At 39.5% G+C, this 23,301-nt stretch overlaps 1 long non-coding RNA gene across 1 annotated transcript in view; it reads left to right on the top strand.

Annotated features, from left to right (window-relative positions):
* Positions 1-1,548: 1,548 nt before the first annotated feature.
* Positions 1,549-23,301, top strand: part of LOC140712929 (uncharacterized) — a 37,085-nt gene continuing 15,332 nt past the window's right edge. Inside the window, exons 1-2 of the long non-coding RNA XR_012094777.1 lie at positions 1,549-1,715; positions 3,618-3,672. This is a non-coding gene — a long non-coding RNA (uncharacterized lncRNA). The remainder of the gene's footprint in view (positions 1,716-3,617; positions 3,673-23,301) is intronic.

Genomic DNA, 23,301 nt, shown 5'->3' with positions numbered 1-23,301 from the left:
GGGATCTAATTAAACTAAAGAGCTTCTGCACAGCAAAAGAAACTACCATCAGAGTGAACAGGCAACCTACAGAATGGGAGAACATTTTTACAATCTACCCATCTGACAAAGGGCTAATATCCAGAACCTACAAAGAACTCAAACAAATTTACAAGAAAAAAGCAAACAATCCCATCAAAAAGTTGGCAAAGGATATGAACAGACACTTCTCAAAAGAAGACATTTATGCAGCCAACAAACATTGAAAAAATGCTCATCATCACCCGCCATCAGAGAAATGCAAATCAAAACCACAATGAGATACCATCTCACACCAGTTAGAATGGCAATCATTAAAAAATCAGGAAATAACAGGTGCTGGAGAGGATGTGGAGAAATAGGAACACTTTTATACTGTTGGTGGGACTGTAAACTAGTTCAACCATTGTGGAAAACAGTGTGGGGATTCCTCAAGGATCTAGAACTAGAAATACCATTTGACCCAGCCATCCCATTACTGGATATATACCCAAAGGATTATAAATCATACTGTTACAAAGACACATGCACACGTATGTTTATTGCAGCACTATTCACAATAGCAAAGACTTGGAACCGACTCAAATGTCCATCAATGATAGGCTGGATCAAGAAAACGTGGCACATATACACCATGGAATACTATGCAGCCATGAAAAAGGATGAGTTCATGTCCTTTGTAGGGACCTGGATGAAGCTGGAAGCCATCATACTGAGCAAACTATCGCAAGGACAGAAAACCAAACACCACACATTCTCACTCATAGGTGGGAATTGAACCATGAGAACACTTGGACACAGGGTGGGGTACATCACACACTGGGGCCTGTTGTGGGGTGTGGGGAAGGGGGAGGGGTAGCATTAGGAGATATATCTAATGTAAATGATGAATTAACGGGTGCAGCACACCAACATGGCACATGTATACATATGTAACAAACCTGCACGTTGTGCACATGTACCCTAGAACTTGAAGTATAATAAAAAAATGAAAAAAAGTTACAAAACCTTTTTCTCAAAAAAAAAAAAAAAAGTCTAATCTAAATGGGGATTGAGTACCACAACTCAGTATCACACCTTTCTGAAGTTTATCCATTTTCTGTAACTTACAACTTCTTCTATATCAGTGTTCATCTTTCCTTCCCTTCCAGTAATTCTGTGGCTTGGTATATACTCATTGATCACCAAAAATTCAGCCCTTTAACATTATGTTATTTTATTGGTATATACTCACTGATCACCAAAAATTCAGTCGTTTAATATTATATTATTTTATGGATGTTAATTATTTTAATGAAAAACTTCAAATATATAAAAAAAATAGATTGTATAAGGAGCTCCCAATTACCTATCTCCCTGCTTTAACAATTATCACATAATCATCTTATTTTGACTATACCACTACCCATTTCTCCATCACCACCTTCTCCCCCAGATTGTTTTGAAGTAAGTTGTCTTATCTGTAAGTATATGTTGCTTTTGCCAGTATAACCAACTCCATTTTATGTTTGTTCCTTGGGTTCTTTGTGCAGTTTTCATCATTCGATTATCAGTTCCCATTCAGAAGTTGGTCTTCTACTTTTGAACTTGCCGTGTGCATCTCATCATGATTGTGCCTTGCTAGAATTCAGTACATGTGAAGTATGATGTCTACACCCAGAATGGAGCCAAGGGGAAAAATAAAACTGACAACATGGGTGAGAGAAATGATACCACGGTCACCCACCTGTGTGTTGAAGAAAATCTTTAATCTTGTGTAGAATGAATGTTTACGTAATTGGTTGGCTAACAGCTCCTCAAAATCTTGAGGGGTATATAATGTTTGTAGTATACACTTCTTTAAAATAGGAAAAACCGTTACCAACCACATCTTATATACTAGACCAAAATGTCTTAGTTAATGGATTTGTATTTTATCTGCTAGGAATTTGTAACTGCCACTTAAGACTAAGACTAAAGTTTCTGTGACCACATCACCACTTTGTTTCTCAATCTTCTCGGAGGTAACAGATTCTTGTTCAACCTGCTGACTTACTCTTTCTTACCCTTAAAGCAATAGCACCACCCTGTGGCGAAATTTAAAATGTTTCTTCACACTGGCAAATACAGCTTCAATCTTACAACGTTAAGATGCCAAGTGACTCTAGCGGACTGATGAAGTTTTGAGCCTCTTCTCAGATTAATGTTTTTAAATGTATAAAATACAATACATGGAATTACAAAGGAAATCAATTATATGAAAATACTGTTGTGGTCAGGTGTCCATGGACTCTAGTTAGGAAGCCATAATAGGAGGCTGGGAACATGACATTTTGGTTCCTTCAGAAGCAACTCCTCCCTATTATTCTTATAATTAAGGATAATTATTCTAGTTGAGTTTGCAGGTAGGCTTTCAGGAATTACATAATGGTTTTGGCTCCATCTCTATAAATATTTATATGGTTTATAAGAAAGGAAATGTTGTTGGAGACAGAAGGGGGGTTTATACAATAGAATCCATCTACATAGTGAAAACATGTTGGGTTTTGTATCTAGGTCCTTTAAATTATTGAAGTTTAGATATTCTTGCCAAAAAGGAAGGATAGATTCCAGAATTCTCCTGAAAAGGTAGTTTCAGGGCATACGGGCTTATCCTGAATGCTTTTATGAAGCTTACAAAGTAAGGCAAACTGGACAATTAATGTTTTATAGCCTGTACATTAATTAACATTAATTAATGTAATTAATGTTATTCAACCCCGCTCAGTAAATTCTGCTCCAGATGCCTCAGAATTAAGTTCCCGCCTAGGGCTAATGAAATAAGTCTAGGTGCCACTAGAGGGCACTGTGAGGACTCTGTTGCTAGTTAGGTGAGGAGAGCTAGTGGATGGCTGCCCCCCTGCAATGGCGACTCAAGGATGAGGCAGGGGTGCAGGAAGGAAGACAGTTAACATTGCAGATCTTAGGTTATAAGTAAATAGTAGTAATAAAGGCTTACCAAATATTTCAGGCTCCCCCATCTACTGGGTACATGGTAGGGTTGTACTTCTTAATCCTCCTGTAGTGGGTGGGACCATATGATTGGCCCTGGCCAACAGCCAATAAGTTGTCAGCAGGGATGGTATGTATCTCTTTTCTCCTTCTTCTCCTTCTCCCTCTTTTTCTTCTCCTCCTTCTTCTTTCTTAAACTTTATAGAGACAGGGTCTCACTGTGTTTCTAAGGCTGATCTTGAACTCGTGGCCTCAAACAATCCTCCTGCTTAGGCCTTCCAGAATACTGGGATTACAGACATGTATCTGTTCTTCACCAAGCATTGAGTTGTTGGTGCCAGACCCTCCAGAGTTCTCTTTCCCCTTGATATAGGTACTAACAATATTCAAGATGGTAGCTATTCTGTCAGCCTGGGTCCCTGAGTAACTACAATGGGCAGAGTCCCTCTGCTGATCCACAGTAGACAAGTAATGTGATTGAAAAATAAGTCTCATCTAAAACCACAGGAATCTGGGGATTAATGCTTACTGCAGCAGAGCATACACAACTTTGACTATCACAGCTAGCTACTCAACCAAGTATCTGCATATTCGATCCTCTCAATATATTTATTTTTTCCTTTTTTCAGATGAGAAAATAAAGACTTAGAAACTGTAAGGACTTACCCAAGGTCATGGAGCAAGGTAAGTCCTTTGACCTTATATCATGCTTCTTAATTACTATTTTATACTATATACCATGACCAGTTAGAATCTGTGTCACATGTTCCCAATAAAGAAAGGAGAAATTCATGGAGCCACAAACGCAAGAGGAAGGATCACTTAAGCTAGCTTCTAGCCTATGGATCTTGAGATACCCTCAATATTTAGCAGATAAGAGTGCTACCAATCTCTCCACCAACTTGAACTGGATTCGTCTTATTTCTCCACAAACTCTACCCTGGTTTTGCAAATCTTCCACCCAGATTCCTTGCCTCCAGTTCCTGCCTCCTCCAGTCATCTCACCTCTCACACTGCCTTCCACATCACCTTTTAAGTCATCATCTTAGCTCCCACTAGGACCACCTAGGGAGCTGTTCAAGTACACATGCATAATTCACATAGGGCCTGAGCAAGTCTTTTTTTCATATGTGGCTACAATGGAAGACCCTAATATGAAAGACTCTGATTTTCATGTTTCTATACTATCAGGTCCCAGTTAACCTTTTCTCACTTATTGTCCACACAGTGCTCCACAGGTCAGTTACAACAGAGATTATTATCCCTTGAATAAAACATTAAGAACATATTTATGTCCCCAGGCCTCTGCTCCAGTTGTTCCCTTTCCCTGAAATTTCTTCCTCATCCTCATCAGTAAAAATTCTACCATCACTCAAATGTTTCCACCTTCATGTAGTCTCCCCTTGCTGCCCCAAGTCACAATTCAGACTTGATTCCTTGGGCTCTTCCAGTATTCAGCTTCTATCTGTACCAGAGTTTTGATAATTCTGTCTTTATTACATTTATTTATACATATCTGTCTTCCCCACTAACCTGTCAACTCCTGAAGGGAGGGGGCCCAGTGTTTTGTTTTTGTTTTTGTTTTTTGCCCAGTGTTTTGTGTGTGTGTGTGTGTTGGATGGCGGGGTGGGAGGAAGGGATTGGATTTATTTTTAATAAGAAAGGCTGAATTGAGAGCTTCCAGTTTTTTCCCTAAAATTTAATAACAGTACTAGTAAAACCCTACCCTCCTCAGCTGACCTTATTTCAAGTATAAGAGTACAAAGCTTCTAGGTAAGCATGACTGATAGCACCAAACCTGTTTAAATTCACTGAGAGCCAGGAGAGGTCACATAGCAGAGGCATCTCATCTGAGCATGTTTTCAGACTCCAAGTATTTCCAGTGTTATTTTATCTTGGGATTCCACAAACTACCTCCCACAATGCTTAATATCTAGCAAATACTCATTATACTTTAAAATGCAACTTACTTTGATGAATTTACATATTTATTCATTTATTCCACAAATATGTATTGGAGTGCTGACACTGAGTTCTTACTTTGAGCGAGGCACCAGAGACATAGACAAAACGTCAGCCTTCATTAAGTCTACATTCTAGTGGAGGAGGCAAACAATAAACAGGATGAGTAGGTTATGTATGTAGTATGTTAGAAGATAAGTGCTAAGGAGAAACATAAAGCAGAGATGGTAGATGAGCATCAGTTTGAGTGATTTGTGTGCACATTAAAGTTTGAGAAGCTGTACTCTAAATGGAGCCATCTTTACAGGGATTCTTTACAGAATAATGAATAGAGATACATTCCAAATCCCAAAACAACTATTTTGGGAAGCAAAGAGATCCCAGGTCAGTTTCTTGAAAATTCAGAGCCAAATGCTGACAGGACACCAGTATAAACTCACAATGGAATCACAGAACTTCCTAAGAACTTTTCCTCATATTTTTTAGACAAGTATGTATATACATATGTGTGCTTAATTGACGTGTGATTAGAAAAAAGGAGCTAATGTTGTTGTTGTTGTTGTTGTTTAGTGCTTTGCTATGGTTTAGATGTGGTTTGTTCCCTCCAAGGCACAAGTTGAAATTTGGTTCCTAAAGTAATGGTGTTAAAAGATGGTAGGGTCCATAAGAGGTGTTTATGTCACAGGGGTTCAACTCTCATGAAGGGATTAATGCCATTCTCACAAGAGTCAGTTAGTTCTCATGGGAGGGAACCTTATTATCACAAGAGTGGGTTATTATAAAGGTGAGTTCAGCTTTCTTGTTTCACTCTTGCTTCTTTTCTTGCCATGCAATCCCTTGTTTTTCCACCATGTTAAGAAGCACCATAAGGCCCTCAACAGATTCAGGTTTTCAATCTCAGACTTCCCAGCCTCCAGAACCATAAGCCAAAATACTTCTCTTCTCTTCTCTCTTCTCTTCTTCTTCTTCTTGCTCTTCCTCCTCCTTCTCCTCCTCCTCCTCCTCCTCCTTTTTCTTCCTCTTTCTTCTTCTTCTTCCTTTTTATTAACTTAAGGGGCACATGCGCAGTTTTTTCATATAGGTAACCTCATGTCATGGGGGTTCGTTGTACAGATTATTTTGTCACCCAGGTATTAAGCCTAGTGCCCATTAGTTATTTTTTCTGATCCTCTCCCTTCTCCCACACTCCACTCTCCTATAGGCCCCAGCATGTGTTGTTTCCCTCTATGTGTGCATGTGTTCTCAATATTTAGCACCCACTTATAAGTGAGAATATGCAATATTTGGTTTTTTGCTCCTGTATTAGTTTGCTAAGGATAATGGCCTCCAGCTCCATCCATGATCCTGCAAAGGATATGATCTCATTCTTTTTTATGACTGCCTAGTATTCCATGGTATATATATACCACATTTTCTTTATCTGAGTCTATTATTGATGGACATTTAGGTTGATTCCATGTATTCACTATTGTGAATAGTGGTGTAGTGAAGATATATGTGCATGTGTCTCTATGATAGAATGATTTATATTCCTTTGGGTATATGCCCAGTAATGGGACTGCTGGGTTGAACAGTAGTTCTGTTTTTAGCAATTTGAGGAATCACCCCCTGCTTTCCACAATGGTTGAACTAATTTACCCTCCCACCAATAGTGTATAAGTATTCCTTTTTCTCCTTGCCAACATCCATTATTTTTTGACTTTTTAATTATAGCCATTCTGACTGCAAACCTCTTTTCTTTATAGATTATCCAGTCTCAGGTATTCTGTTATAGCAACCAAAAACAGACTAAGACATGCTTGTTGGCCAGGCGCAGTGGCTCACCTGTAATCCCAGCACTTTGGGAGGCTGAGGTGGGCAGATCATGAGGTCAGGAGATTGAGAGCATCCTGGCTAATACGGTGAAACCCCGTCTCTACTAAAAATACAAAAAAATTAGCCAGGCGTGGGGGCAGGCGCCTGTAGTCCCAGCTACTCAGGAGGCTGAGGCAGGAGAATGGCGTGAACCCGGGAGTCGGAGGTTGCAGTGAGCCAAGATTACGCCACTGCACTCCAGCCTGGCCAACAGACCAAGACTCCATCTCAAAAAAAAAAAAAAAAAAAAAAAAGACATACCTGTTATATGGCATTGTGTTACCATAACAGGAATAAACCTTAGTCCAGAAACAAGGATAAATCATAAAGATTACAATTCCATTTAATCAAATTAAATTCATTTTGACGCCAAAAATATATGTATTACATTTTTTAGAATTGGGGGGTCACATTCTGTTGCCGAAGCTGGAGTGCAGTGGTGCAGTCACAGCTCACTACAACCTCAAATTCCTGGGCTCAACTGATCCTTCTGCATCAACCTCCCATGTAGCTAGAATTACAGGCATGTGCCACCATGCCCAGTTATTTTTTAAGAAACCTTTTTTGTAGAGACAGAGTCTTAGTATGTTGTTCAGGCTGGTCTCAAACTGCTGGCTTCAAGTGATCCTCCCACCTTAGCCTCCCCAAGTGCTGGGATTACAGGTGTGAGCCACCACATTCAGCCTGTATTACTTTTTTAATCAGGAGAAAAAAAACTGTTTAAGTCTCTATGTCCCATATTGCTTAGTCATTATTGAGCCCCTTTCCCTGTATCAGACAGCACAGGAAACGTGTATCAGCCCCACTTCACATCCTCTAAGCCTCAGCTCAGATTCCAGCTGTGACAAAAAGGTCCCTGAAGGCTTCCACCTCTTTGCACTGACAGTATCTCACCTCAGACTTAACCTTTGTTTTTCTCACTTCCTGCTTCAGGGCTTCTCTGACTCCTTGCTACGTGTGCCCATAGGTGCCTACTCAGCACTTACCAGACACACAAACCGAGAGGTTGTTGCCCCAACCTGCAGGGGGCAGGAGCAGATGAATGAATGCTTCTCTTGCTTGTTCCTTGACACTTCAAGTGAACAATTTTTGAGGCTGTAGCTGTAACCAACTAAATAATGCAACCTCATGTTAACTTTCCTTTACTTTCTGTCTCATACTCTTGTTCCGTTGGATTAATTCCTAAGTAAATTACCTGCATCCAAGCCCTTACCTCAAACTGTGACTTCAAGGTAATATCCAACTGAGTAACACAAAAGTTCCCATGAGTCTTAGCAAGAGAAAAATAAATAGAGAACCCTCTCCAGGCTTTGATCCACATAAGCCACCACTGAGATGTTCATTACCCAAGCCCACTAGTCTCCTAGAAGTATGTAGTTAACGTACCACTTCCTTTTGGGCACAGTAATATTTTCCACGGCTGGGAGCCTCAGTATTACCATCCAGTCTCACCTATATACCCCACACCTGTGGAAATCTACACCCCAGAACAGTAGCTCCCGATTCTCATGGAACATCTTTCATCTCTTTCATCAAGTTAGCAGAAATATCCATTCTGTTTCTACATCTTTCCATGCAAGGACTCCCACCTTCTCCTCCTCCTTGCCACCCTCCCTGCCTAATACAATCTCCTTGATGAATTGAAGCTTTCACAAAACACAAGAGAAGTCTTTGTCTTTGAACAACTGCTTTTCTCCTACTAGATAATCCCCAAGGAAAAGGTACATAATGGATCTTCTTGGAAATGGGAAAGAGAAAAAAAGAAAAAGAAAAAAAACCTATATGAATTAATATCACAAAAAGGGTTCCTTAGCTGGGTGCATGTCTCTGTCTCCACAGAGATCATTTAGGACCTATTCTACAGTAACTTGAAGCTTCAGAGCCAGCAAAAGTCCCACCTGGCTCTTTCTAGCACAGCGTGCACTTGTGGCCTAAAACAGAGCCGGCGCTGGAAGGTGACACCTGATCCCACTGCTGCTGGGATGGGAGGTTTCAGCTAGCCATAGCGCCTGCATCTGTTTATTGAAAGCTGTTCTAGGCCGGGCGTGGTGGCTCACGCCTGTAATCCCAACACTTTGGGAGGTAAAGGCGGGCGGATCACGAGGTCAGGATATGGAGACCATCCTAACACGGTGAAACCTCGTCTCTACTAAAAGTACAAAAAAAAAAAAAAATTAGCCAGGCGTGGTGGCGGGCACCTGTAGTCCCAGCTACTTGGGAGGCTGAGGTGCACGCTGTGCTAGAAGGAGCCAGGTGGGACTTTTGCTGGCTCTGAAGCTTCAAGTTACTGTAGAATAGGTCTTAAATGATCTCTGTGGAGACAGAGACATGCACCCAGCTCAGGAACCCTTACTAGACCATCATTTCACATTCTGCATGTTTTACACAAGTACTGGAAAAAATACATTTCTGTTATAAAAAATTCAAACCATATAGAAGTATAGAGAGGAAAAGTGAAAGTCCTTTCTCCTAGTCTCAAAGACACTCCTCTTCTAGAAATAAAGCACTCTCTTCCCTAGGAGGGACACATTTTCCTACACATGTGTTATACACACTACAGGTTTTGTTTTTTATAAAATGGAATCAAACCAATGATATGCCTTTTTCACTTTAGAGTATGAATTGGTGGATTGTCACCACTGTAAATACCTGGTTTCTAATCTCAACTGGATAAAGGTTGACAATTCTTTTCTTTTCTGTTCTTATATTTATCTTTGTTCATTTCCCTCACCTCTCACCCCACCATTCCCATGGCTTCTTCTAAACCGTTGACTCCTTCCTCAAACTCTTGCCCTCTCACTTATAGACAACATCCTCCCTAAGAAATAGCAACCATGGCCAGGTGTGGTGGCTCCTGACTATAAATCTCAGCACTTTGGGAGGCCAAGGCAGGAGAGTTGCTTGAACCCATGAGTTTAAGACCAGCCTAGGCAACATGGAAGACCCAATTCTACAAGAAATAAAAATAAATAAATAAATTAGCCAGACATGGTGGTGCACACCTGTGGTGCCAGCTCCTCAGGACAATGAGGCAGGAGGATCACTTGAGCCCGGGAAGTCGAGGCTGCAAGTGAGCTGGGATCACACAACTGCACTTCAGCCTGGGTGACAGAGTGAGACCCTATCTCTAAATCAATAAATAATAAAGACATAGAGATTATTAGTTTTTTTTTTTTTTTTTTTAGATGAAGTCTCACTCTTGTCCCCCAGGCTGAAATGCAATGGCGTGATCTCAGCTCACTGCAACCTATGCCTCCCAGGTTCAAGCGATTCTCCTGCTTCAGCCTCCTGAGTAGCTGGGATTACAGGTGCCTGCCACCACGCCTGGCTAATTTTTGTATTTTTAGTAGAGACAGAGTTTCACCATGTTGGCCAGGCTGGTCTTGAACTCCTGACCTCAGGTGATCCGCCCTCCTCGGCCTGATCATTAGTTTTAAAAATTTCCTTCAATTACTGCCTACCTACCACTTCAACTGCAGACTTACCTCACATGCATCTCATCCAGGCTCTCTCCCTTTTCAGTAAAAGCGTGTCCATTTTTTCCTTCATGTTCTATCCTCTCCATTTGTTCTTTGCATCCCATTCCCACACCAGGGACAGCTTGAGAGCCAGAAAGGCTAAGTTCCAGTCTTGTTCTGCCGCTTTCTAATTGTATGACTTCAGACAAGTTAACTTCTTTGAGAGTAGGAAATATTCTGACCCACAGTCAATGAATCACTTGTGATGATGCTAATCAAAAAGGTCTTTTATTATTCTCAAAGAGTTAAGTAGGTGTTAACCCTATCCAGTGCTGGAGCTAATTTAGTGAGAGGTGGGAGTATATGAGAAGGAGAATATTCACTGGTCCAGCCATTATGACTTATCTTTCTATCACATTTTCTTTATGTTTAATGATACATCATTTTCTCCATTAAAAAAAAATTGGTCAAGATCGAGTAAATGCCACAAGCTTAGAATGTTGCACTAAATTGTTATGTAAATCAAATCAACATCTTTAAAACAAATCAGAGCTCTAAGAAACTTTATAGGAAAACAAAAAGAAACCAATGAACATAAAGCCATATTTTTATACAAAGTATATACAGTGTGTACATACTATGTATCTTCTTTTTTCCATATAAATATTTCAGCATGTCTTAAAGTATGGTGGGTGTTTTTCCAAGATGGCAGATTGGAGGCATCATTAGCATGCCTCTCCCAGTTGGAAAGACAAAGTACTGTGTAGAGATTCACACTGTGAACTTTATTTCAAGAAGCAACACAGGAACAGGAAAACTGATGGAAACCAGACCCTTTGAAAGAAGCAGCAGGCTGCAGCCTACACCATGAGCCAGGTATAAACCTGAAAATCCCCAGAGTGTGAGCGGGGAGAAGCTGCCTCTGGGATATACATTTCCATTGGAGAACCTGGCAATCCAGGCCATGAGGGAAGCTTTTTAACCCTACCCAGTGCTAGAGCTAATGTAGTGAATGGTGGGGAGTATATGAGAAGGAGTAGCATTGGGACATGCTGTGTGTGCACTCCCAGTCTCCAGTGGGGACAGAGGGAAGCCATTCTTGATCCTGCCTCACAGGGTGCTTCACTTTAGAAGTCAGCCAGCTAATTCAGGCAGCAGTCACAGGATGAGAGAAGCTCCCAATGGAGATTAAGCAGGAGCTGGGTGCCCCTGCTTCTTGGGCAGACCAGGAGGAGTGTGGCCTGAGAGCCTCAATATCCATCTCCATGGGGAAGGCTTATGGTCTGCGGCAGTTTTGAATTCTGAGCATAGGCTGCCTGGAACCCAGTGAGCTGCTGCTAGTGGAACATTCCAGGTGTGAGACCTGCCTTGCCAAGTGCATGGAAACTGGGTGGGGCTTACTGCCACCTGCTGCTCCCCACTCCCTTTGTAGACTCTTCTGTGCAGCAGAAGCCACTGTACTCCCCCATGGAACATTACTTCAGCAGCCAGAGAACTGCCCTCTGATTCCCACTGGGGCCGCTGCTTGCGTCTGCACACCGAGAACCAGAACATGGACTTGCCTGACCCAGCCCCTACCTGGCTTTGCCCATCCACCCATGCTGGTCACATAACACAAAGGACAGAAACTTTTGGGAGCCCTATGGCCCCGCTCGTTGCCTGAGATATCAGAGTACTTCCCCTGGGTAACAGAAGGCAAGCACAAATGAAGGTCACATTTCAGGAAATACTTGAATGAAGGAAGAGAGGTGGCTTGGCACATGAGCACAGAGTTTAGGAAGTGTTGTGATGAAAGGATCAAAGCTGGAGGTCAACTGATACAGCCACTACAGAATCTTCAGGCAGAAGAACACAGTGCTCAGGAAGGCAAAAACTTGTGTATGACCTCAGCTATCACAATTGCTTGTATCACCTTAACTAACCAGGAGGTCCTAAGTCTGTCCACGTGACCAGTTCATTACTACTACAGCTGGCATTTGAGAAAGCCAACACACCAAGGCTATTTATAACCAAGGAATCTCACAGAGTCTATATCACTCCCCAGCCACCTCTATCTGATCTGGTGCTGGTACCCAGTGCTGGGAGACTTGAGGACAGGTCATATCATTGGATCCCTTGCAGACATTCCCCAGCACCGGCCTGGAGGATGGCAGCCCAACTGGTCAGCTAGACACAGAGGAGCAGCAGCATTCACAGTAATCTGGCCTTCAGAGACTCCTACTCCTGGGGAAAGGGGGGTACACCACATCAAGGGAGCACCCCCATAGGACAAAAGAATCCAGGTGGCAAGCCGTGAGTCCCAGGACTTTCTTCTTGTGTGAAGTTTGTTTCAGCAGAAGTACAGATGCAGTGCTGAGCCCAGTGGGGGAAAGTCTGTGACTCTACCCCAACAGGCAGCCCTGGTGCTCATGAAGGGTCTTGGAGAAGGGGATTTCTTCTTCCCCTCACCCACCACTGCAGACACAGCTGGGACTTCTCCCATAGGAGCTCAGCATGGGTGGAAACAGTAGACAGCCTTTTGGGAACACTTTAGGGTGACTGCATCCCCACAGAAGGAGTACCCTCCAGGTTCAGACTTGCATGAGGGGTAGAGGCTACCATCCCTCTCTACATGGAATATCGACATTCCTGCAAATGAAAAGAAGTGCCTGTCTGATCTGAATAGCCAGAACACTGGGTCAGGAGTGTGACTGGAAGGTGGATAACTTTTCTGCTGGACTGGCAGGGAAGCTGAGGTGGCTCCCACTTTTCCTCCTGAGAAGACATCAGTGTGTTTCACTGAGAGCTCCCCCAGTGACTTCTGTCAAGGCTGGGACCTCTGCCCACCATTGGGTATTGAATTTACCCACAGCCAGTGTTTAACCATGGACACCTGCTCTACTGGCCTGAAGCCTGAACTGTTCAACCCAGTAAATAAAATACTGGGGGAAAAATAAATAAAAAGTGCACACCACTGGGGAGTGAGATAAGCTTCAAGAGGCCTCTGCCATTCCCACAAGAGACAGTGAATCTGTTCACACACCATGCATATTGCTACTACACCCAGCATCTGAGAAAGCCATCCTAAAAAGACTCTCCATAACTAAGAAACTCGTAAAGAATGTTTAACTCTGAAAGCATTCATAGCTGAATTAGGTTATTAAAAAAAAAAACAAAACTGTAATCATTAAAGTCACATCCTCAAGGGAAAAAAAATTTAAAAATAAATACAGTTGAATAAAAAATAAATTCAAAAATAATTAGAAGAAATAGTATACTCAAATGAGAAGGAACCAGAAAAATAAATCTGGCAATATGACAAAACAGGGTTCTGTAATATCCCCAGAAGATCACACTAGCTATCCAGTAATGGATCCAATCTAAGATGAAATCCAGGCCGGGCATGATGGCTCACACCTGTAATCCTAACACTCTGGGAGGCCAAGGTGAGCAGTTTACCTGAGGTCAGGATTTCAAGACCAACCTGAACAATATGGTGAAACCCCGTCTGTACTAAAAATACAAAAATTAGCTGGGCATGGTGGTGGACACCTTTAATCCCAGCTACTTGGAAGGCTGAGGCAGGAGAATTGCTTGAACCTGGGAGGTGGAGGTTGCAGCGAGCTAAAATCCTGCTACTGCACTCCAGCCTAGGCAACAGAGTGAGACTCCATCTCAAAAAAAAAAAAAAAAAAGAAAAGAAAAAGAAAAAAGAAATCTGAAATACCAGATAAAGAATTCAAAAGCTTGATTAATAAGTTACTCAAGAAGATACAAAAGAAATGTGAAAACCAACATAAAGAAATTTTTAAAACATTCAGGATATGGATGAAAAATTTTCTAAACAGATATATGTATTTTTTAAAAAAAACCAACCAGAATTTTTGGAAATGAAAGACACATTTGGGGATTACAAAATGCAGAGGAAAGTTTTAACAATAGACTAGACCAAGTAGAAGAAAGAATTTCAGAGCCCAAAGACAAGACTTTTGAATTAACCCAACAGACAAAACTAAAGAAAAAAAGAATTAAAAGAAATGAACAAAGTCCCCAAGAAATATGGAATTATGTACAATGGCCTAACCTAAGATTCCTTGGTGTTCCTGAGGGAAAAGGAAAAGCCAAAAGTCTGGAAAATTTATTTGAGGGAATAGTTGAGGAAGACTTCCCTGGCCTTGCTAAAGATTTAGACATCCAAATACAAGAAGCTCAAAGAATTCCTTGGAGATTCATTGCAAAAAGGACATCAGCAATACATACAGTCATCAGGCTGTCTAAAGTCATTATGAATGAAAAATCCTAAGAGCAGTGATACAAAAGCATCAGGTAACCTACAAAAGATAACCTTTCAGACTAACAGCAGACTTCTCAGTAGAAACCTTACTAGCCAGAAGGGATTGGGGTCCTATCTTTAGCCTCTTTAAACAGAATAGCTGTTAGTCAACAATTTTCAATCCAGCAAAACTAGGTGTCATAAAAGAAAAAGAAGTTGTCTTTTTCAGACAAGCAAATGCTGAGGGAGTTTGTCACTACCAGACTAGCCCTATAAGAAATGCTAAAATGAGTTCTAAATCTTGAAATAAAAGGTCAATGTGCACCAGAATAGAACTTTTCAAAGCAGAAAAGTCACAGGGCCTATAAAACAATAACACAGTGAGGAAACCAAAGTATCTAGGTAACAATCAACATGATGACTGGAATAGTCATTATTAACATTAAATTCAAATGTTCTAAATGCTCCACTTAAAAGATACAGATTGGCAGAATGGATTTAAAAAATCACAAGCCAAATATCTGCTGTCTTCAAGAGACTCACCTAATGCATAAGGATTCATATAGACTCAAGGTAAAGGGGTGAAAAAAGATATTCCATGCAAATGGAAACCAAAAGCAAGCAGGAGTAGCTATTATTGTATAATGACCACAGAAGGTCGTTATACAATAATAAATATAATCGATCCAACAAAAAGATATTACAGTCCTAAATATATATGCACCTAACTCTTGAGCTCCCAGATTCATAAAACAATTATTATTAGACCTAAGAAAAGAGCTCAACAGCAATACAATAATCGTAGGGGACTTCAACACTCCACTGACAGCACTGGATAGATCATTGAGGCAGAAAATAAAAAATAAACACTAGAAATAAAGTTCACTCTAAAACAAATGGGCCTAACAGATATTTATGGAACATTCTACACAGGAACTGCAGAATATACATTCTTCTCATCAGCACATGGAACATTCTCCAAGATAGGCCATATGATAGGCCACAAAACAATAAACTTTTAAAAATTGGAGTTATATCAGGTATCTTTTCAGACCACAGTGGAATAAAACTAGAAATCAACTCCAAAAGGAACCCTCAAAACTATACAAATACATAGAAATAAAACAACCTTCTCCTGAATGCTGTCTGGGTTAACAATTAAATCAAGATGGGAATTTTAAAATTCTTCAAATGAATGGCAGTAGTGACATGAGTTATCAAAACCTCTGGGATAGAGCAAAAGCAGTGCTAAGAGAAAAGTTTATAGTGCTAAATGCCTGCATCAAAAAGCCTGAAAGATCACAAATTGACAACCTAACATCACACCTCAAGGAACTAGAGCAACAAGAAAAAAAACCCAAAGCTAGCAGAAGAAAATAAAAAATAAAGATAAAAGCAGAACTATATGAAATGGAAACAAAAAATACAAAAGATCAATGAAACAACAAGTTGGTATTTAAAAAGATAAACAAAATTGATAGACCATTAGCTAAATTAACCAAGAAGAGAGAAAACTCAAATAAGGTCAACTAGAAATGAAAATGGAGACATTACAACTGACACCACAGAAATACAAATGATCATTTGAGATGACTATGAACAACTCTATGCACACAAACTAGAAAATCTAGAGGAAATGGTTAAATTCCTGGAAGCATACAACTCTTCTACCTTGAATTAGGAAGAAATAAAAATCCCTAACAAACCAATAACAAGCAGTAAGATTGAATCAGTAACAGAAAAAAAAATGCCAACAACAACAAAAACTCCAGGGCCAGATAGATTCACAGCCAAATTCAACCAGACATTCAAAGAAGAATTCGGGCTGGGTGTGGTGGCTCATGCCTGTAATCCCAGCACTTTGGGAGGCCAAGGTAGACGGATCACCTGAGGTCAGGGATTCAAGACCAGCCTGGCCAACAAGGTGAAACCCTGTCTCCACTAAAAATACAAAAATTAGCCAGGTGTAGTGGTGCACCCCTGTAGTCCCAGTTACTTGGGAGGCTGAGGCATAGAATCACTTGAACCCAGGAAGCAGAGGTTGCAGTGAGCTGAGATCATGCCATTGCACTCCAGCCTGGGTGACAGAGTGAGACTCTGTTTCATAAAAGAAAAAAAAAAGGAGGAGGAGGAGGAGGGCGTGGAGAAGAAGAAGGAGGAGGAGTAGGGGGAAGAAGGAAGGAGAAGGAGGAAGGAGGAGGAAGGAGAAGAGGAAGAAGGAAGGAGGAGAAGGAGAAAGGAGAAGAAGGAAGGAGGAGGAAGGAGAAGAAGAAGGAGGAAGGAGAAGATGAAGAAGAAGGAAGAAAAGGAAGGAGGAGGAGGAGGAAGGGAGGAGGAGGAAAGAGAAGGAAGAGGAGGAGGAGAAGAAGAGGAAGAAGAATTGGTACCAACCCTACTGAAACTATACCAAATGATTATGGAAGAAGGAATCCTCCCTAATTCATTCTATGACACCAATATCACCCTGATACCAAAGCCAGGTAAGGACATAATGAAAAAAGAAAACTAAAGACCAATATGGCTAATAAACAGATGCAAACATTCTCAACACAATAAAATACTAGCAAACCAAATCCAACAGCACATCAGAAAGAAAATTCACCATGATCAAGTGGGTTTCATACCAAGGATGCAGGGATGGTTCAACATATGCAAGTCAATAAATGTAATTCACTACATAAACAGAATCTAAAACAAAAACTATATTATTATCTCAATAAATGCAGAAAAATCATTTGGTAAAACCCACCTTCCATTTATGATTAAAAACCCTCAACAAACTAGGCATAGAAGGACATATCTCAAAACAGTAAAAGCTATTTTGACAAACCCACAGCCAACAACATATGAATGGGGAGAAGTTGAAAACATTCCCCCTAAGAACTAGAACAGGACAAGAATACCCACTTTCACCACTTCTATTCAACATGGTACTGAAAGTGGTAGTCAGACTAATCAGGCAAGAGCAAGAAACAAAGGGCACACCAATTGGAAAAGAGGAAGTCAAACTATCTGTTTGCCAATGACATGATTGTACACCTAGAAAACCCTAAAGATTCCTCCAGAAGACTCCTAGATTTGATAAATTAATTCAGTGAAGTATCAGGTTACGAAAATCAATGTACACAAATCAGTAGCACTGTTATACAGCAACAATGACCAAGTTGAGGATTAAATCAGGAACTCAATTCCTTTTACAATTAGCTGAAAATGATAAAATAAAATACCTAGGGGTGTACTTAACCAAGAAGGTGAAAAAGCTCTACAAGGAGAAAGACAAAACACTGCTGAAGGAAATCATAGATGACACAAACAAATGGAAATACATCCCATGCTCTGGATTGGAAGAATCAATACCGTGAAAATGACCATAGTGCCCAAAGGAATGTACAGATTCAATGCAATTCCTATGAAAATACCCACATCAAGCCAGCCTAGGTGGCTCATGCCTGTAATCCCAGTACTTTCGGAAGCCAAGGCAGGTGGATTACCTTAGGTCAGGAGTTCAGGATGAGCCTGGCCAACATGGTGAAATCCCGTGTCTACTAAAAAATACAAAAATTAGCTGGCATGGTGGTGGGTGCCTGTAATCCCAGCTACTCGGGAGGCTGAAACAGAAGAATTCCTTGAACCTGGGAGGCAGAGGTTGCAGTGAGCTGAGATCACGCCATTGTACTCCAGCCTGGGCAACAACAGTGGAACTCCGTCTCAAAAAAGAGGGGGAAAGAAAAAAAAAAAGGAAGAAAATACTCACATCATTTTTCTAATAAAATTAGAAAAAACATCCTAAAATTCATATGGAATAATAAAAAAAAGAGCCTGAGTTACCAAAACAATCCTAAGCAAAAAGAACAAGTCCAAAGGCATCACATTAGCTAATTTCAAATCATAATTATACTACGAGGCTATGGTAACCAAAACAGCATGGTACTGGTGTAAAAGTGGATACATGGACCAACTGAACAGAATACAGAACCCAGAAATGAAGCCAAATACTTACAACCAATGGATCTTTGACAAAACATACAAAAATATAAATTGAGGAAAGCATGCCCTATTCAATAAATGGTGCTGGGATAACTGGCAAGCCACATGTAGAAGAATGAAACTGGACCCCTGTTTCTCAGCATATACAAAAATCAATTAAAGATGAATTAAAGACTTTAAGACCTGAAACCAAAGACATTCTAGAAGAAAACCTAGGAAAAACTCTTCTGGACATTGGCCTAAGAAAAGAATTTATGACCGAGACCCCCAATGTGAATGCAACAAAAACAAAAACATGTAAATAGAACCAAATTAAATTTAAAAAGCTTCTGCACAGCAAAAGAAATAATCATCAGCATAAGCAGACAACCCACAGAATGGTATAAAATATTTGCAAACTATGCATCTGACAGAGGACTAATATCCAAAATCTACAAGGAACTCAAACAAATCAGCAAGAAAAAAAACAAATAATTCCATCAAAAAAGTAGGCAAATGTCGTGGATACTTCTCAAAAGAAGATATACAGATGGCCAACAAAGATATGAAAAAATACTCAACATCACTAATCATCAGGGAAATGCAAATAAAAACCACAGTGAGATACCACCTTGCCTGAACCAGAATGGCCATTATTGAAAAATAAAAAAAAAAAAGATGTTGGCGTGGATGTGGTGGAAAGGGAACATTACAACCTCTATGGAAAACGGAATGGAGGTTTCTGAAAGAACTAAAAGTAGATCTACCATTTAACCCAGCAATACCACTACTGGGCATCTACCCAAAGGAATATAAGTCAGGCATTATATCAAAAGACATTTGTATGCATGTGTTTATCACAGTTCAATTCACAATTGCAAAGATATGAAACCAACCTATGTGCCCATCAACTGATGAGTGAATAAAGAAAATGTGGTGTATATATGCTATGGAATACTACTCAGCCATTAAAAGAAATAAAATAATGTCTTTTGAAGCAACTTGGTTGGAGCTGAAGCCATTATTCTAAGTAAAGTAACTCAGGAATGAAAAACCAAATACTGTATGTTCTCACTTATAAGTGGAAGCTAAGTTATGAGTACATAAATGCATACAGAGTGGTATAACATTGGAGACTTAGAAGAGGGTAAATGGAAGAGAGGTGGGGAGTAAAAAAACTACATATTGAGTACAGTGTAAACTATTGGGGTGGCAAGTGCACTAAAATCTTGGACTTCACCACTACACAATTCATCCATGTAACCAAAAACCACTTGTACTGGAAAAACTATTGAAAAAAATATATATATATTTTGGAAAAAGTATCATGGTTTATTCAACAATTATTCCACCCATCGTTGAGTTATTTTCAATTTTCAGTACTCTAACATACATCTACTGTAGAGAAACATACATCTGATTTTTGTTTTCATTTATATCATTTATATCATCTATATATCATCTATATATAAATATATATCATATAAATATATATCATATATAAATATATATAAATCTCATTATATTTATATCATATATAGGATCTATTGCTCAAAACAAAATTACTACATCAAAGACTTTTGTAACCACTGCTCTAGAGTCTCAGCAAAGTCCTCAAGGATTACCAGCAATATATTTATTTTTCAACAGTTCACCAATGCTGTGGTGTTGGTTTGATTTATCTTGCATAGTTATGTAGAAATGTGGTTGTATCTTTATTTTGCTTTGCTTTAATTGCTACCAAATTGGAATTTTTCGTGTTGTGACTTAGAGTGTATATTTCTTTGTCAATAAATTATCTTCTCTGGTCATTTAGCATATAGGATATAAATGTTTTGTACCTTTGACCCTTTGACTTTTTAAGTAATTTCACAGTTACTGTGTAGTCACATTCTATAAATTATCCTAAAAGAGTTTTATTGGTATTTATTGGTCTTGCATATTTGTATCATTTCTTTAAAGGGTACATTCTTAAAAGATTTGCCATATGGTTTTATATTTTGTTGCTTTCTAACTGATATGTATTTTGCTATACCTAATTGAGTTTCTTATATTTATTTAAACATACTTATAAGATTTCCAATATTCAACATGTCATTGAAGATGAAGAACTTATTTTTCCCCAACAAAGTTGCATAGATACAAAATTTATTTGCTTTATGGACTTTGGAAAACATTTCATCTTCATCTATTTAGGTTTTTTATTTTGTTTTTTAACTTTTATTTCAGGTTCAGGGGTACATGTGCAGGTTTGTTATATAGGTAATCTTGTGTCACAAGGGTTTGATGAACAGATTATTTCATCACCCAGGTACTAGAGTTATTTTTTCTGCTCTTCTTCCTCCTCCCAACCTCTACCCTTCTGGTAGGCCCTCATGTATGTCGTTCTCCTCCTTTTGTCCATGTGTTCTCATCATTTCGTTCCAACTTATAGATGAGAACCTGTGGTATTTGGTTTTCTGTTCCTGCATTAGTTTGCTAAGGGTCATGCCCTCTAGCTCTATCCATGTTCCTGCAAAGGACATGATCTCATTCCTTTTCGTAGTGTATATGTAACACATTTTCTTTACCCATTCTTCCATTGATGGGCATTTAGATTGATTCTATGTCTTTGCCATTGTGAATAGTGCTGCAATGAACATATGTGTGCATGTGTCTTTATGATAGAATGATTTTATGTCCCTTTGGATATATACCCAGTAATGAGATTGCTGAGTCAAATGGTAGTTCTATTTTAGTTCTTTGAGGAATAAACACACTGCTTTCAACAATTATTAAACTAATTTACACTCCCACCAACAGTGTATTAGCATTCCCTTTTCTTTGCAATCTTGCCAGCATCTGTTATTTATTGACTTTTAAATAGCCATTCTGACTGATGTAAGATGGTATCTCATTGTGGTTTGATTTGCATTTCCCTAATGATTAGTAAAATTGAGCTTTTTTTCATACATGTATTGGCTGCATATATGTCTTCTTTTGAAAATTGTCTGTTCGTATCCTTTGCCCAGTTTTTAATGGGGTTGTTTTTTCTTGTAAGTTTGTTTTTCCTTACAGATGCTGGATATTGGACCTTTGTCAGATGCATAGTTTGCAAGTATTTTTCCCATTCTGCAGGTTGTCTACTCTGTTGGCAGTTTCTTTTGTTGTGCAAAAGCTCTTTAGTTTAATTAAGTCCCATTTGTCAATTTTTGCTTTTGTTGTGATTGCTTTTGGCATCTTTCTCATGAAATCTTTGCCCATTCCTGTGTCCTCAATGGTATTGCCTAGGTTGTCTCCCAGGGTTTTTATAGTTTGGGGTTTTACATTTAAGTCTTTGATTCATCTTGAGTTGATTTTTGTATGTGGTGTAAGGAAGGGGTCCAGTTTCAATCTTATGCATATGGCTAGCCAGTTATCTCAGCACCATTTACTGAATGTGGAGTCCTTTCCTAATCGCCTGTTTTTGTCAGTATTGTCGAAGATCAGATGGTTTTAGGTGTGCAACCTTATTTCTGGGCTCTCTATTCTGTTCCATGGACTGTATGTCAGTTTTTGTATCAGCACCCTGCTGTTTTGGTTACTGTAGCCCTTTAGTATAGTTTTAAGTTGGGTAGAATGATGCCTCTTGCTTTGTTCTTTTTGAGTAGGATTGCCTTGGCCATTCAGGCTCTTTTTTTGGTTCCACATGAATTTTAAAATAGTTTTTTCTAGTTCCATGAAGAATATTATTGCTAGTTTGATAGGAATAGCATTGAATCTGTAAATTGCATTCGGCAGTATGGCCATTTTAACAATATTGATTCTTTCCATTCATAAGTATGGAATGTTTTTCCATTCATTTGTGTCATCTCTGATTTCTATCAGCAGTGTTTTGTGATTCTTATTATAGAGATCTTTCACCTCCCTGGTTAGCTATATTCCTAGGTGTTTTATTCTTTTTGTGGCAATTGTGTATGGGGTTGCCATCCTGATTTGGCTCTCATCTTGGCTGTTGTTGGTGTATAGGAATGCTAATGGTTATTGTTCATTGATTTTGTATCCTGAAACTTGGCTGAAGTTGTTTATCAGCTGAAGGAGCTTTGAGGGTGAGACTATGGGGTTTTTCTAGATATCAAATCGTGCCGTCTGTAAACAAGGATAGTTTGACTTTATCTTTTCCTATTTGTATGCCTTTTATTTATTTCTCTTGCCTGATTGCACTGGCCAGGACTTCCAATACTATGTTGAATAGGAGTGATAAGAGAGAGTATCCTCGTCCTATGCCAGTTTCAAGGGGAATGCTTCCAGCTTTTGCCCATTCAGTATGATGTTGGCTGTGGGTTTGTCATATATGGCTCTTATTACTTTGAAGTATGTTCCTTCAATACCTAGTTTATTGAAAATTTTTAACAGAAAAGATATTGAATTTTATCAAAAGCCTTTTCTGCATCTATTGAAATGATCATGTGGTTTTTGTCTTTAGTTCTGTTTATGTGATGAATCATGTTTATTGATTTGTATATGTTGAACCAGCATTGCATCCCAGAAATAATTCCTTTCTATATTATTGCTACTTGATTGTGGTGGCTTAGATTTTTGAGGGGCTGCTGGATAAAATTTGCTAGTATTTTGTTGAGGTTTTTTTGCATCAATTGGTCATCAAGGATATTGGCCTGTAGTTTTCTTTTCTTTTTTTTTTTTTTTTTTGAGACAGAGTTTTGCTCTTGTCACCGAAGCTGAAGTGCAGTGGCACAATCTCGGCTCACTGAGACCTCCACCTTCTGGTTTCAAGCAATTCTCCTGCCTCAGCCTCCCGAGTAGCTGAGATCACAGGTGCACACCACAACACCCAGCTATGGC

This window comes from Chlorocebus sabaeus, chromosome 12, assembly GCF_047675955.1.
Source record: "Chlorocebus sabaeus isolate Y175 chromosome 12, mChlSab1.0.hap1, whole genome shotgun sequence".
In the NCBI taxonomy this organism is placed as follows: domain Eukaryota; kingdom Metazoa; phylum Chordata; class Mammalia; order Primates; family Cercopithecidae; genus Chlorocebus; species Chlorocebus sabaeus.
The sequence above is the reverse complement of the archived record's forward strand: the minus strand, read 5'-3'. Positions and strand labels throughout refer to the sequence as shown.